We start from the raw sequence: 16,581 nt of genomic DNA on the forward strand, positions 1-16,581 counted from the left end.
GTGGGGGTGCAAGGGGACATGAGTGGGGGCCTGCTGGCAGGTGCCCCTCAGTGCTGGGGGTGGGGGTGCAAGGGGACATGAGTGGGGGCCTGCTGGCAGGTGCCCTGCACTGCTGGGGGGTGGGGGTGCAAGGGGACATGCGTGGGGGCCTGCTGGCAGATGCCCCTCAGTGCTGGGGGGTGGGGGTGCAAGGGGACATGAGTGGGACATGAGTGGGTGCCTGCTGGCAGGTGCCCTTCACTGCTGGGGGGTGGGGGTGCAAAGGGATATGAGACGGGGCCTGTTGGCAGGTGCCCCTCAGTGCTGGGGGGTAGGGGCGCAAGAGGACATGAGTGGGGGCCCGTTGGCAGGTGCCCTGCACTGCTGGAGGTGTGGGGGTGCAAGGGGACATGAGTGGGGGCCTGCTGGCAGGTGCCCCCCATTGCTGGGGGGTGGGGGTGCAAGGGGACATGAGTGGGGGCCTGCTGGCAGGTGCCCCTCAGTGCTGGGGGGTGGGGGTGCAAGGGGACATGTGTGGGACATGAGTGGGGGCCTGCTGGCAGGTGCCCCTCAGTGCTGGGGGGTGGGTGTGCAAGGGGACATGAGTGGGGGCCTGCTGGAAGGTGTCCCTCAGTGCTGGGGGGTGGGTGTGCAAGGGGACATGAGTGGGGGCCTGCTGGCAGGTGCCCCTCAGTGCTGGGGGTGGGGGTGCAAGGGGACATGAGTGGGGGCCTGCTGGCTGTTAGGCAGAAACCTGTGCAGTTCCCTCTGGGACCACTGCAAAAGATTTAGGACTACAGGTTTTTGGCAGTAAACCCACTTGGTAGCAGTCTGTACCACACAGATTCACTTGGTAGCTGTGGCTGAGCAGTCAGACTTCCCTCAAGAAGAGTTAAGCAGTATGTGGAGTATACAAAATAGGGCAATTCTTCACAGTAAGACAAGCAAACACGCAACAAGGCTTCAGTGTAAAGATATAAAGGTATTTATTTATAACGGCACATCTATAGAAAACACTTTGGCACTATCACGGCAACCACTTCAATTACAATTACTCTACGAAGAAAACAGATCAATCCGCCTAACAATAGTTCGACAAGTCTAGGTTCTACCAGCATCACTTATTTGCAGACAGAGATGTATGCCTCAACCTAGATGGCACTCTAGTATTTGTTAGGACGGGAGAGAAAATAAGCAGGTTACGAAATCAACACGGTCCCAATACTGAACGGACAAATGCAAGGCAAGAAGACAAGAACCACGAAAGATTATAAAGTTCAGAGGCCAGGCCCACTCGGAGAGAGGCGAGGCGATATGTCCCAAAAGTATCTTAGTGGAAATGCGTTCGAGTCTTTGAAGCAAATTGTTATCGGCAGATTGGACCAGTTCAGAACAGCACGCTAGAGAAAGCTTGGAGGCGACCCTATGGAGAGGCGAGGATTAAGACACCTCACTCTATCCGGCAACAAGGGAAGCCAGGTACCTTGATTGTGGAGAGACAGCTCCGGCGGGGGCAGTTGTTCCTGGTGGTGGATGCACGTCCGGTCTTTGCCAAGAGAAGAGATGATCTCGTCGTCGAAGGAAAGTTGCAGATCGTTGCACCACCAGGGAAGAGACCAGCCGCAGAGTGCTCCGTCACAAGGCACCACCTTTTGGTCGCCGTACAGGGGTAGTGGCTATCCGGTTGCCGAGGTGCTCTGCACGGGCAATTCGACCACTGCGTCCTGAGGCGAAGAAAAAGCAAAAGGGACTGGTTGTTCCCACCAGTCAGGGGAAGAGACTCTCCGGCAGGGAGATCTCCTCTGCCGTCGGGAAGTGGTGAGTCGGTTCAGCAGGGCTCCACCGGAGGTGTCGTCGTTGCAGGTCGGTTCAGCTTTACCCTCGTCGGATTCTTAGGTCCTGTGGCGACTTCTGAAGATCCAGTCCCAAAAGCCCTGCTTTTATGCAGAAAACCCCCATTCATTCAGCCTAGCTGTCAATCAACACATGCTAAGTGGTGAGCGGGGAGGCTCACCACTTGGGCCAATCACACCAGAGTGCGACCGGAGTTGGCAAGGCAACTCGGTCCAGGGTGCCTAAACCCCCTCCCACACCCCTGTGGTAACCCAGACAGAATGGCACCACTTTGGAGGGTCTCTGTACAGAGCCCCTCAAAAGTGGAACAAAGGGCTCGACCTTTGGTTTAGGAGTCACAGAGATGAACACAGACGCCATTTTAAAAACCGAGTTCTGGCAGAAAATACCATCCGATAGACTTATTTAAGATGAGTAGACCGGTGGTATGTTAGAGATTAACGAGAAACAGTATCAATCTCTAACAATGGGAAGAATCCCATAGGGGTATATTCGGGGTCGAATATAACAAGTAGTTTCCACTGCCACCAGCCAAAACTCGACAAGGAGGGACGGGACAGTGCCCCCTTGAATAACAGACCAAGGAGTAATCGAATTACCCATACTAGTACGTCCACAATAGGATGGTTTGTACTAGTTTGGTTAGTAAATTTAGGTCTAGTAAAGCCAATGGTGACTTTACATGCCCGGGGAGACAGTAGTCAGTCCCCGGGTATGGAGTCTATGATGGTGGTCCGCTAGGACGCCCCAGTGTTACGGCACGTAGGGTGCGGTGTAACACATATAGAAAAACATATCAGACCCTATGGAGTAAAAGACCCCATAGCCCATAGAACACATTGACATTCAAAGGAATTACACACATTCATGTCCAAGAGTGGGAGAAAAAGAGTCTCACTCTTGGCAGGATGGAAAAAACAAACTCCAGAAATCCAGCAAAGCTGCTGGGGGACTCACTAGGTTAGGAAATTCAGCCTAAACAGAGAATTCTCCCTAACACTCGCCCCCCCAGACTAAGGGACAGGAGGATTTAATCCACTCCTGCATGAATCTCATACCTCTAGTCGATGACATACATCCTAGAGAGACCAGCAGCATTTTGGTGGTGACACCCTGACCTGTGCTCAATGGTGAAATCAAACCCTTGCAGGCAGATCGACCATCTCAATAGTTTTGGGTTTTCCCCTTTCATTTGCATTAACCATCTCAAGGGTTGGTGGTCAGTCTGAATGACAAAAGTAGAACCATACAAGTACGGCCTAAACATCTTCAGAGCCCACACGATAGCAAAGCAGTCTCTTTCGATTGTTGCCCACCTTGTTTCAGGATCCTTCAGCTTGCGGCTGATGAAGCAAACGGGGAGCTCCCTACCTTTCCCATCCAGTTGAATGAGTATGCCACCTATTCCTACATTTGAAGCATCTGTCTGCACAATGAATTTTTGGCGGTAATCAGGAGCTCTGAGTACTGGGGCTTGGCAAAGAGCCTTTTTCAGGTTTTCAAAAGCCTGATTGCACTCCTCGTTCCATTTAACCTTTTTAGGGAATTTGGGCGAGGAGATGACATTCAGTGGAGAAGCTATGGTCCCATAGTTCTCTATGAAATTCCTGTAGTACCCAGTGAGGCCTAAGAAGGCTATCACTTGGGTTTGAGTAGTAGGTGTTGTCCAATTTTGCACAGCTTCAATCTTACTGAGCAAAGGCCTTATTTCTCCACCTCCTACCTCATGTCCAAGATAGACTATCTTACTCTGTCCAATTTGGCATTTACTCGCCTTTATGGTCAGATTGGCTCGTCCAAGAGCCTGCAAAACATCTCTCAGGTGGGTTACATGTTCTTCCCAGGAATTGCTGAACACTGCGATGTCATCCAAGTATGCCATGCAGAAGTCCTCCATCCCATTCAGAACCTGGTTTACCATCCGTTGAAACGTAGCAGGTGCATTCTTCAATCCGAAAGGCATTACCTTAAACTGGTATAAGCCAACGGGGTAGAAAATGCAGTTTTCTCCTTGGCATTGTCTGTCAGGGGTATTTGCCAATAGCCTGATGTCAAGTCAAATGTGCTGAGGAACTTGGCGGCGCCAGGTTTATCCACCAACTCATCTGTTCTTGGCAAAGGGTGGGCATCAGTCTTGGTGACTGCATTAAGAGCTCTATAATCCACGCAGAATCTAAGCTCTTTAGATCCGGCCTTTGGTACTAACACAACTGGGCTAGACCATGGACTAGTAGAGGGCTCTATTACCCCGAGATCGAGCATCGTGCTGACCTCACCTTTGATGTGGGTTAGTACGTTTTTTGACATTCTGTATCCTCTGCTTTTGACCGGCAGACAGTCACCAGTGAGTATGTCGTGCTGGCCCCAAGGGATCAAGCCTGGTGAAAGCGAGAACAGAGAGGCAAACTGATTCAACATAGATTTGCACTCTTCTTGTTGCTCGGGTGTCAGATTGGAGGAGAGATTTACTCCTTCAATTTTTTTGTCTAAAGGTAAGCCTCTGAGGAGATCCGGAAGAGCTTCACTCTCTTCTTCTTCCTCGGATGATGCTAGAAGCAACGCTCCTATATCGGGTCTTGAGACATACGCTTTGAGTCGGTTGGTGTGAAAGACTGTCGGAGCCTCCTTGGGATTGCCCAAGTCCACCAGATAGTTGACCTCTCCAAGTTTACCCACAACTCTGAAGGGTCCCATCCACTTGTCTTGCAAGGCCCTCTGCCTTGTTGGGATCATAACAAGAACGAGCTGGTCTTGAGCGAACTCAACCATGTTAGCCTTTTGATCGTGCCAGTGCTTGACCAATGCTTGTCCAGCTTTCAAGTTATCGCTTGCTTCCGTCATCATGTGCGACATTCTCCTCCGGAGACCTATCACGTAGTCAGTCACTCTGACTGGCTTGGGGGAAGGAGCACTCTCCAAGCCCTCCTTAATCAGGGCCAATGGACCTCTGACGGGATGACCATAGAGAAGCTCGAAGGGAGATTAACCTACTCCCTCCTGAGGGACTTCTCTATAAGCAAAGAGAAGGCATGGCAGTAGAAGGTCCCACTTACGCTTAAGGGGTTCTTCTAAAGCACCTATCATGCTCTTCATGGTTCGGTTTAACCGTTCTACCAACCCATTGGTTTGTGGGTGGTAAGCTGTTGAGAACTTGTAAGTAACTCCACAGGTTTTCCACATGGCTTTAATGTAGTGGGACATAAAGTTTGACCCCCTGTCAGAGATTACTTCCTTAGGAAACCCGACCCTAGTAAAAATACCAAGGAGGGCCTTAGCCACAGCCAGAGCTGTAACAGTCCTCATAGGAATTGCCTCAGGATACCTAGTAGCATGGTCTACTACAACAAGTATAAACCTGTTGCCTGAGGAGGTTGGAGGATCAAGGGGACCAACAATGTCAATCCCTACTCTCTCAAATGGGACTCCCACAACTGGGAGAGGCACTAAAGGTGCCACATTCTTGGAGCCAACCTTAACAGAGGTCTGGCAGGTGTGGCAACTCCGGCAGTGTTTTTCCACTTTGGCCCCCATCTTTGGCCAATAGAAGTAGAGAGAGAGCCTTTCCTTAGTCTTCTTGAAACTCAAGTGTCCAGCCAAAGGAATCTCGTGGGCTAACTGCAAGAACTGTGTACTGTTCTCTTGGGGTACTACAAGTCGTTTGTAGTCTCCAGGTGCAGACTCGGTCAGTTCACTGTAGAAGAGGCCATCTTTCCAGTGCAACCTGTATTTCCCAGGCTCTTGCCCTTCAGCCTGAGCTTCTGCCTGGCGGCAAAGACCTTCCAGAGTTGGACATTCTCTCTGTCCCTTACTGAAGTCTGCCCGGCTGGGTCCACCTTCTGCCAGTAAAGACTGCAGCTCAGGATGGTCAACAGGATCCAGATCTCCAATGAGTTCCTGGCCTTCCATTAGCTCTTCCTCAGAGTCTAATTCTACCACACAGGGTTGTACCTCCCTCTCAGCCTCGGCTGGAGGTGGAGTTACAGGTGTAACTTTGGACAACTGCGGGGAAGTCCGTGTTGGCTGCACTGTAATGCCGACTGCTGGTTTCGGGATAGAAGTCTTAGGTTTCCCTTTCGCTTCTGATTTCTTGGAGACAGCAGCCGACAATTCCAGTGGAGCAGGAGTGATTTCTTTCTTCATCATCTCCTGGAGAGTACCGTGCATGGTCCTCTCTCTTGCGGGTCTGGTTAGCTCCTGTAACCGTTTACTAGGAGGTCTGGGAGTATGCGATACAACTCCGAGAGTTTTCAAATCGTTACCCAACAGTACGCGTCCTGGTACCTCACTCTGTATGCTGACAGGTATCTTCACAGTCATGTCGTTACACTGGATGAGAACTGGTAATTGGGGAAGCATCTGCACAGGCCCTCCAGCTAACTTGGTGAGGCGTTTGGGTGCCTTAGCAACATCCTCAGCCTGAAAAAATGATTTATCCACCACAGTTATGCTGGCCCCAGTGTCCCTAATGGCAGGAGTTTCCTGACCATTCACCTGGACACTGTCCTTATAATACTCTTTAGTATTATCGGGGATAGAATTATAGACATCTAAATTCTGTTGTTCCCACAACCCCAGAGATACTAAAGAAACGCTGGCTGAGACTCCAATGGGTTCGTCAGCTAGCAGTAGAAAGTTTCCACTTGCCATTTGGACTTCCTCCTCTGGAGCAAAGGCTAAGGAGACAAGCTGGACCCCTGAAGGTTTACCCTTACATCTGGGATCTCCTTTCACGTGGTCAGTCGAGCCACAAACAAAGCATTTACCGAATGCTTTCTGGAATGGTGGCTTGTTCTGACCTCCTTCCGGTTTGGCACCAGAAGACACACTATCCTGCTGTGGTTTTCCTTGTGGCTTACCCTTCTGGTTTTGTTTGGGGCCCTCTTTGGAATGTGAGTTATTAGAATTCTCTTTTGAGTCTTTTTTAGGCTGTTTTCCCTCATCCTTTTTCTGAGTTGCCCCAGAATCCTTATGAGTAGCCCTGTTGGCAACCCATAAGTCAGCAGCCTTAGCTAGCGTCCGGGAATCCAATTCCTTCGAATCAGCCAAGTGCTGTCTCAGCTCAGGAGAACAGGCATCATAAATCGACTCCAACATAAAAAGATTCTTCATACCCTCATAAGTGTTCACTTTGTAACCTTTAATCCATCCCTCTAAGTTTTTCAACCCTTCACTCACCCAGGTAGCCCAAGGGGTACCATCATGCTTTTTGAGGGTTCTAAACCTCTTAAGATACTGGGAAGGGGTCTTCCCGAATCTAGCTATCAAAGCTAGTTTCACACTTTCGTAATCCGTCTTATCCGCCTCCCCCAACTCCATTACCACATCAGTCGCAACAGGAGGAAGCCTAGAGAACAACCAGGGAAGTAAATCATTCCCAGTGATGTCCTGGAGCCCATGATTGTATTCAAACAGTGTTAACCAATCCAACACATCCAATCTCGGTTCATACATACCCACTAATTCCTTCGGCATCTGTGGTCTTTTGGGACTGGAGCTCCTAGAGGAACCAGAGGAGAGAGAAGCATTTTCCATAGATAACTTTTTCATCTCTAACTCGTGATTAAGTTCTATTTCCCTGAGTCTTAACTCAGCTTGCTTCTGCTCAGCCTGGGCATTCATCCGTCTGAACTCGAGCTCTTGGTTTCGTTCAGATTGAGCCAAGAACCGTTTGTATTCTAATTCGAGCTTCATTTTTTCGAGTTCAAAATAAGCGGGGTTACATGTGGGACCTGCTATGGGCCCCGTAGGTACAGCTGGTAAGGCAGGTAGCAGGGGAGACAGTTTCGTTAGCCTCTCCTTCCTCTTCAGCCTCTTCATCACTATCATCAGAATTACGATTTAGATCAACACCATCACTGTTATCTACATTTGCTAGAGAAATTGGTTCCTCTGAACCAGTACCCAGACTTTGGTTCGCCAGCAATCTCTCTATTAGTTCTAGCTTCTTGCCTCTTACAGGAAGATTCTCTTGCCTACAGAAAGCTCGCAAACTCTCAGTATTTTCACCTGACAAGGACTCTTGACTGTAAGTTTCCATCGTAGACATGTTTTTGAAAGTTGCTTTTTAGCGCTAAGCTTTGTGGTTAGTTATCCTAAAGTGTCGAAAAGCACTCTAAACTGTATACTCGATACAAATCCCACCGCTGTACACCAGTGTTAGGCGGAAACCTGTGCAGTTCCCTCTGGGAACACTGCAAAAGATTTAGGACTACAGGTGTTTGGCAGTAAACCCACTTGGTAGCAGTCTGTACCACACAGATTCACTTGGTACCTGTGGCTGAGCAGTCAGACTTCCCTCAAGAAGAGTTAAGCAGTATGTGGAGTATACACAATAGGGCAATTCTTCACAGTAAGACAAGCAAACACGCAACAAGGCTTCAGTGTAAAGATATAAAGGTATTTATTTATAACGGCACATCTATAGAAAACACTTTGGCACTATCACGGCAACCACTTCAATTACAATTACTCTACGAAGAAAACAGATCAATCCCCCTAACAATAGTTCGACAAGTCTAGGTTCTACCAACATCACTTATTTGTAGACAGAGGTGTATGCCTCAACCTAGATGGCACTCTACTATTTGTTAGGACGGGAGAGAAAATAAGCAGGTTACGAAATCAACACGGTCCCAATACTGAACGGACAAATGCAAGGCAAGAAGACAAGAACCACGATAGATTATAAAGTTCAGAGGCCAGGCCCTCTCGGAGAGAGGCGAGGCGATATGTCCCAAAAGTATCTTAGTGGAAATGCGTTCGAGTCTTTGTAGCAAATTGTTATCGGCAGATTGGACCAGTTCAGAACAACACGCTAGAGAAAGCTTGGAGGCGACCCTATGGAGAGGCGAGGATTAAGACACCTCACTCTATCCGGCAACAAGGGAAGCCAGGCGGACACAATACTTTGATTGTGGAGAGACAGCTCCGGCGGGGGCAGTTGTTCCTGGTGGTGGATGCACGTCCGGTCTTTGCCAAGAGAAGAGAGGATCTCGTCGTCGAAGGAAAGTTGCAGATCGTTGCACCACCAGGGAAGAGACCAGCCGCGGAGTGCTCCGTCACAAGGCCCCACCTTTTGGTCGCGGTACAGGGGTAGTGGCTATCCGGTTGCCGAGGTGCTCTGCACGGGCAATTCGACCACTGAGTCCTGAGGCGAAGAAAAAGCAAAAGGGACTGGTTGTTCCCACCAGTCAGGGGAAGAGACTCTCCGGCAGGGAGATCTCCTCTGTCGTTGGGAAGTGGTGAGTCGGTTCAGCAGGGCTCCACCGGAGGTGTCTTCGTTGCACGTTGGCTCAGCTTTACCCTCGTCGGATTCTTATGTCCTGTGGCGACTTCTGAAGATCCAGTCCCAAAAGCCCTGCTTTTATGCAGAAAACCCCCATTCATTCAGCCTAGCTGTCAATCAACACATGCTAAGTGGTGAGCGGGGAGGCTCACCACTTGGGCCAATCACACCAGAGTGCGACCGGAGTTGGCAAGGCAACTCGGTCCAGGGTGCCTAAACCCCCTCCCACACCCCTGTGGTAACCCAGACAGAATGGCACCACTTTGGAGGGTCTCTGTACAGAGCCCGCCAAAAGTGGAACAAAGGGCTCGACCTTTGGTTTAGGAGTCACTCAGACGAACACATACGCCATTTTAATAACCGAGTTCTGGTAGAAAATACCGTCCGATAGACTTATTCAAGATAAGTAGACCGGTGGCATGTTAGAGATTAACGAGAAACAGTATCAATCTCTAAGAATGGGAAGAATCCCATAGGGTTATATTCAGGGTCGAATATAAAAAGTAGTTTTCACTGCCACTAGCCAAACCTCGACGAGGGGGGACGGGACAGTGCCCCCTCGAATAACAGACCCAGGAGTAATCGAATTACCCATACTAGTACGTCCACAATAGGGTGGTTTGTACTAGTTCTGTTAGTAAATTTAGGTCTAGTAAAGCCAATGGTGACTTTACATGCCCGGGAAGACAGTAGTCAGTCCCCGGGTATGGAGTCTATGATGGAGGTCCGCTAGGACGCCCCAGTGTTACGGCACGTAGGGTGCGGTGTAACACACATAGAAAAACATATGAGACCCTATGGAGTAAAAGACCCCATAGCCCATAGAACACATTGACATTCAAAGGAATTACACATATTCATGTCCAAGAGTGGGAGAAAAAGTGTCTCACTCTTGGCAGGATGGAAAAAACAAACTCCAGAAATCCAGCAAAGCTGCTGGGGGACTCACTAGATTAGGAAATTCAGCCTAAACAGAGAATTCTCCCTAACACTGGCAGGTGCCCTGCACTGGTGGGGGTTGTGTGTACAAGGAGACATGTGTGGGGGCCTGCTGGCAGGTGCCTCTCAGTGCTGGGGGGTGGGTGTGCAAGGGGACATGAGTGGGGGCCTGCTGGCAGGTGCCCCTCAGTGCTGGCAGGTGGGGGTTCAAGGGGACATGAGTGGGACATGAGTGGGGGCCTGCTGGCAGGTGCCCTGCACTGCTGGGGGGTGGGTGTGCAAGGGGACATGAGTGGGGGCCTGCTGGCAGGTGCTCCTGAGTGCTGGGGGTGGGTGTGCAAGGGGACATGAGTGGGGGCCTGCTGGCAGGTGCCCCTCGGTGCTGGAGGTGGGGGTGCAAGGGGACATGAGTGGGGGCCTGCTGGCAGGTGCCCCTCAGTGCTGGGGGTGGGGGTGCAAGGGGACATGAGTGGGGGCCTGCTGGCAGGTGCCCTGCACTGCTGGGGGATGGGGATGCAAGGGGACATGAGTGGGGGCCTGCTGGCAGGTGCCCCTCAGTGCTGGGGGGTGGGGGTGCAAGGGGACATGAGTGGGGCCTGCTGGCAGGTGCCCTTCACTGATGGGGGGTGGGGGTGCAAAGGGATATGAGACGGGGCCTGTTGGCAGGTGCCCCTCAGTGCTGGGGGGTAGGGGCGCAAGGGGACATGAGTGGGGGCCTGTTGGCAGGTGCCCTGCACTGCTGGAGGTGGGGGTGCAAGGGGACATGAGTGGGACATGAGTGGGGGCCTGCTGGCAGGTGCCCCTCAGTGCTGGGGGGTGGGTGTGAAAGGAGACATGAGTGGGGGCCTGCTGGCAGGTGCCCTACACTACTGGGGGGTGGGAGTGCAAGGGGACATGAGTGGGGGCCTGTTTGCAGGTGCCCCTCAGTGCTGGGGGTGGGGGTACAAGGGGACATGAGTGGGGGCCTGCTGGCAGGTGCCCTGCACTGCTGGGGGGTGGGTGTGCAAGGGGACATGAGTGGGGGCCTGCTGGCAGGTACTCATCAGTGCTGGGGGGTGGGTGTGCAAGGGGACATGAGTGGGGGCCTGCTGGCAGGTGCCCCTCGGTGCTGGGGATGGGGGTGCAAGGGGACATGAGTGGGGGCCTGCTGGCAGGTGCCCCTCAGTGCTGGGGGTGGGGGTGCAAGGGGACATGAGTGGGGGCCTGCTGGCAGGTGCCCTGCACTGCTGGGGGGTGGGGGTGCAAGGGGACATGCGTGGGGGCCTGCTGGCAGATGCCCCTCAGTGCTGGGGGGTGGGGGTGCAAGGGGACATGAGTGGGACATGAGTGGGTGCCTGCTGGCAGGTGCCCTTCACTGCTGGGGGGTGGGGGTGCAAAGGGATATGAGACGGGGCCTGTTGGCAGGTGCCCCTCAGTGCTGGGGGGTAGGGGCGCAAGAGGACATGAGTGGGGGCCCGTTGGCAGGTGCCCTGCACTGCTGGAGGTGGGGGTGCAAGGGGACATGAGTGGGACATGAGTGGGGGCCTGCTGGCAGGTGCCCCCCATTGCTGGGGGGTGGGGGTGCAAGTGGACATGAGTGGGGGCCTGCTGGCAGGTGCCCCTCAGTGCTGGGGCGTGGGGGTGCAAGGGGACATGTGTGGGACATGAGTGTGGGCCTGCTGGCAGGTGCCCCTCAGTGCTGGGGGGTGGGTGTGCAAGGGGACATGAGTGGGGGCCTGCTGGAAGGTGTCCCTCAGTGCTGGGGGGTGGGTGTGCAAGGGGACATGAGTGGGGGCCTGCTGGCAGGTGCCCCTCAGTGCTGGGGGTGGGGGTGCAAGGGGACATGAGTGGGGGCCTGCTGGCTGTTAGACAGAAACCTGTGCAGTTCCCTCTGGGACCACTGCAAAAGATTTAGGACTACAGGTGTTTGGCAGTAAACCCACTTGGTAGCAGTCTGTACCACACAGATTCACTTGGTAGCTGTGGCTGAGCAGTCAGACTTCCCTCAAGAAGAGTTAAGCAGTATGTGGAGTATACAAAATAGGGCAATTCTTCACAGTAAGACAAGCAAACACGCAACAAGGCTTCAGTGTAAAGATATAAAGGTATTTATTTATAACGGCACATCTATAGAAAACACTTTGGCACTATCACGGCAACCACTTCAATTACAATTACTCTACGAAGAAAACAGATCAATCCGCCTAACAATAGTTCGACAAGTCTAGGTTCTACCAGCATCACTTATTTGCAGACAGAGGTGTATGCCTCAACCTAGATGGCACTCTAGTATTTGTTAGGACGGGAGAGAAAATAAGCAGGTTACGAAATCAACACAGTCCCAATACTGAACGGACAAATGCAAGGCAAGAAGACAAGAACCACGAAAGATTATAAAGTTCAGAGGCCAGGCCCACTCGGAGAGAGGCGAGGCGATATGTCCCAAAAGTATCTCAGTGGAAATGCGTTCGAGTCTTTGAAGCAAATTGTTATCGGCAGATTGGACCAGTTCAGAACAGCACACTAGAGAAAGCTTGGAGGCGACCCTATGGAGAGGCGAGGATTAAGACACCTCACTCTATCCGGCAACAAGGGAAGCCAGGTACCTTGATTGTGGAGAGACAGCTCCGGCGGGGGCAGTTGTTCCTGGTGGTGGATGCACGTCCGGTTTTTGCCAAGAGAAGAGATGATCTCGTCGTCGAAGGAAAGTTGCAGATCGTTGCACCACCAGGGAAGAGACCAGCCGCGGAGTGCTCCGTCACAAGGCACCACCTTTTGGTCGCCGTACAGGGGTAGTGGCTATCTGGTTGCCGAGGTGCTCTGCACGGGCAATTAGACCACTGCGTCCTGAGGCGAAGAAAAAGCAAAAGGGACTGGTTGTTCCCACCAGTCAGGGGAAGAGACTCTCCGGCAGGGAGATCTCCTCTGTCGTCGGGAAGTGGTGAGTCGGTTCAGCAGGGCTCCACCGGAGGTGTCGTCGTTGCAGGTCGGTTCAGCTTTAGCCTCGTCGGATTCTTAGGTCCTGTGGCGACTTCTGAAGATCCAGTCCCAAAAGCCCTGCTTTTATGCAGAAAACCCCCATTCATTCAGCCTAGCTGTCAATCAACACATGCTAAGTGGTGAGCGGGGAGGCTCACCACTTGGGCCAATCACACCAGAGTGCGACCGGAGTTGGCAAGGCAACTCGGTCCAGGGTGCCTAAACCCCCTCCCACACCCCTGTGGTAACCCAGACAGAATGGCACCACTTTGGAGGGTCTCTGTACAGAGCCCGTCAAAAGTGGAACAAAGGGCTCGACCTTTGGTTTAGGAGTCACAGAGACGAACACAGACGCCATTTTAAAAACCGAGTTCTGGCAGAAAATACCATCCGATAGACTTATTTAAGATAAGTAGACCGGTGGTATGTTAGAGATTAACGAGAAACAGTATCAATCTCTAACAATGGGAAGAATCCCATAGGGGTATATTCGGGGTCGAATATAACAAGTAGTTTCCACTGCCACCAGCCAAAACTCGACAAGGAGGGACGGGACAGTGCCCCCTTGAATAACAGACCAAGGAGTAATCGAATTACCCCTACTAGTACGTCCACAATAGGATGGTTTGTACTAGTTTGGTTAGTAAATTTAGGTCTAGTAAAGCCAATGGTGACTTTACATGCCAGGGGAGACAGTAGTCAGTCCCCGGGTATGGAGTCTATGATGGTGGTCCGCTAGGACGCCCCAGTGTTACGGCACGTAGGGTGCGGTGTAACACATATAGAAAAACATATCAGACCCTATGGAGTAAAAGACCCCATAGCCCATAGAACACATTGACATTCAAAGGAATTACACACATTCATGTCCAAGAGTGGGAGAAAAAGAGTCTCACTCTTGGCAGGATGGAAAAAACAAACTGCAGAAATCCAGCAAAGCTGCTGGGGGACTCACTAGGTTAGGAAATTCAGCCTAAACAGAGAATTCTCCCTAACACTCGCCCCCCCAGACTAAGGGACAGGAGGATTTAATCCACTCCTGCATGAATCTCATACCTCTAGTCGATGACATACATCCTAGAGAGACCATCAGCATTTTGGTGGTGACACCCTGACCTGTGCTCAATGGTGAAATCAAACCCTTGCAGGCAGATCGACCATCTCAATAGTTTTGGGTTTTCCCCTTTCATTTGCATTAACCATCTCAAGGGTTGGTGGTCAGTCTGAATGACAAAAGTAGAACCATACAAGTACGGCCTAAACATCTTCAGAGCCCACACGATAGCAAAGCACTCTCTTTCGATTGTTGCCCACCTTGTTTCAGGATCCTTCAGATTGCGGCTGATGAAGCAAACGGGGAGCTCCCTACCTTTCCCATCCAGTTGAATGAGTATGCCACCTATTCCTACATTTGAAGCATCTGTCTGCACAATGAAGTTTTGGCGGTAATCAGGAGCTCTGAGTACTGGGGCTTGGCAAAGAGCCTTTTTCAGGTTTTCAAAAGCCTGATTGCACTCCTCGTTCCATTTAACCTTTTTAGGGAATTTGGGCGAGGAGATGACATTCAGTGGAGAAGCTATGGTCCCATAGTTCTCTATGAAATTCCTGTAGTACCCAGTGAGGCCTAAGAAGGCTCTCACTTGGGTTTGAGTAGTAGGTGTTGTCCAATTTTGCACAGCTTCAATCTTACTGAGCAAAGGCCTTATTTCTCCACCTCCTATCTCATGTCCAAGATAGACTATCTTACTCTGTCCAATTTGGCATTTACTCGCCTTTATGGTCAGATTGGCTTGTCCAAGAGCCTGCCAAACATCTCTCAGGTGGGTTACATGTTCTTCCCAGGAAATGCTGAACACTGCGATGTCATCCAAGTATGCCATGCAGAAGTCCTCTATCCCATTCAGAACCTGGTTTACCATCCGTTGAAACGTAGCAGGTGCATTCTTCGATCCGAAAGGCATTACCTTAAACTGGTATAAGCCAACGGGGTAGAAAATGCAGTTTTCTCCTTGGCATTGTCTGTCAGGGGTATTTGCCAATAGCCTGATGTCAAGTCAAATGTGCTGAGGAACTTGGCGGCGCCAGGTTTATCCACCAACTCATCTGTTCTTGGCAAAGGGTGGGCATCAGTCTTGGTGACTGCATTAAGAGCTCTATAATCCACGCAGAATCTAAGCTCTTTAGATCCGGCCTTTGGTACTAACACAACTGGGCTAGACCATGGACTAGCAGAGGGCTCTATTACCCCAAGATCGAGCATCGTGCTGACCTCACCTTTGATGTGGGTTTGTACGTTTTTTGACATTCTGTATCCTCTGCTTTTGACCGGCAGACAGTCACCAGTGAGTATGTCGTGCTGGCCCCAAGGGATCAAGCCTGGTGAAAGCGAGAACAGAGAGGCAAACTGATTCAACATAGATTTGCACTCTTCTTGTTGCTCGGGTGTCAGATTGGAGGAGAGATTTACTCCTTCAATTTTTTCGTCTAAAGGTAAGCCTCTGAGGAGATCCAGAAGAGCTTCACTCTCTTCTTCTTCCTCGGATGATGCTAGAAGCAACGCTCCTATATCGGGTCTTGAGACATACGCTTTGAGTCGGTTGGTGTGAAAGACTGTCGGAGCCTCCTTGGGATTGCCCAAGTCCACCAGATAGTTGACCTCTCCAAGTTTACCCACAACTCTGAAGGGTCTCATCCACTTGTCTTGCAAGGCCCTCTGCCTTGTTGGGATCATAACAAGAACGAGCTGGTCTTGAGCGAACTCAACCATGTTAGCCTTTTGATCGTGCCAGTGCTTGACCAATGCTTGTCCAGCTTTCAAGTTATCGCTTGCTTCCGTCATCATGTGCGACATTCTCCTCCGGAGACCTATCACGTAGTCAGTCACTCTGACTGGCTTGGGGGAAGGAGCACTCTCCAAGCCCTCCTTAATCAGGGCCAATGGACCTCTGACGGGATGACCATAGAGAAGCTCGAAGGGAGATTAACCTACTCCCTCCTGAGGGACTTCTCTATAAGCAAAGAGAAGGCATGGCAGTAGAAGGTCCCACTTACGCTTAAGGGGTTCTTCTAAAGCACCTATCATGCTCTTCATGGTTCGGTTGAACCGTTCTACCAACCCATTGGTTTGTAGGTGGTAAGCTGTTGAGAACTTGTAAGTAACTCCACAGGTTTTCCACATGGCTTTAATGTAGTGGGACATAAAGTTTGACCCCCTGTCAGAGATTACTTCCTTAGGAAACCCGACCCTAGTAAAAATACCAAGGAGGGCCTTAGCCACAGCCAGAGCTGTAACAGTCCTCATAGGAATTGCCTCAGGATACCTAGTAGCATGGTCTACAACAACAAGTATAAACCTGTTGCCTGAGGAGGTTGGAGGATCAAGGGGACCAACAATGTCAATCCCTACTCTCTCAAATGGGACTCCCACAACTGGGAGAGGCACTAAAGGTGCCACATTCTTGGAGCCAACCTTAACAGAGGTCTGGCAGGTGTGGCAACTCCGGCAGTGTTTTTCCACTTTGGCCCCCATCTTTGGCCAATAGAAGTAGAGAGAGAGCCTTTCCTTA

The sequence above is a fragment of the Ambystoma mexicanum genome, chromosome 5p (assembly GCF_040938575.1).
Source record: "Ambystoma mexicanum isolate Mex_15411 chromosome 5p, UKY_AmexF1_1, whole genome shotgun sequence".
NCBI lineage: Eukaryota > Metazoa > Chordata > Amphibia > Caudata > Ambystomatidae > Ambystoma > Ambystoma mexicanum.